The sequence below is a fragment of the Eschscholzia californica genome, unplaced genomic scaffold (assembly GCF_041429995.1).
Source record: "Eschscholzia californica isolate CP2 unplaced genomic scaffold, dmEscCali1.0.p SCAF_6, whole genome shotgun sequence".
In the NCBI taxonomy this organism is placed as follows: Eukaryota; Viridiplantae; Streptophyta; class Magnoliopsida; order Ranunculales; family Papaveraceae; genus Eschscholzia; species Eschscholzia californica.
In genome coordinates, this window is record NW_028238483.1 from 8864689 (window position 1) to 8864970 (window position 282).

A 282-nucleotide genomic window follows, 5' to 3' on the forward strand; every position below is an offset into this window, starting at 1 on the left:
TTGCAACCAACCTTGCCTTATATCTCTCTATTTGACCATTTGATCTGTACTTTATCTTAAACACCCACTTACACCCTAAGACATTCATATGCTCTTGAATAGGAACTAGAGACCAAGTTTGATTCTGTTGCAGAGCTAAGAATTCATCATTCATGGATTTACACCATTGAGGGTTCAAGATGGCCTGTTTGAAAGTGGTAGGTTCTTGAGACCCATTGAGAACAGATAAGAAGGATGAATGTAAAGGATGTCTTACAGTGAAATGAGTAACATGATCAGGCA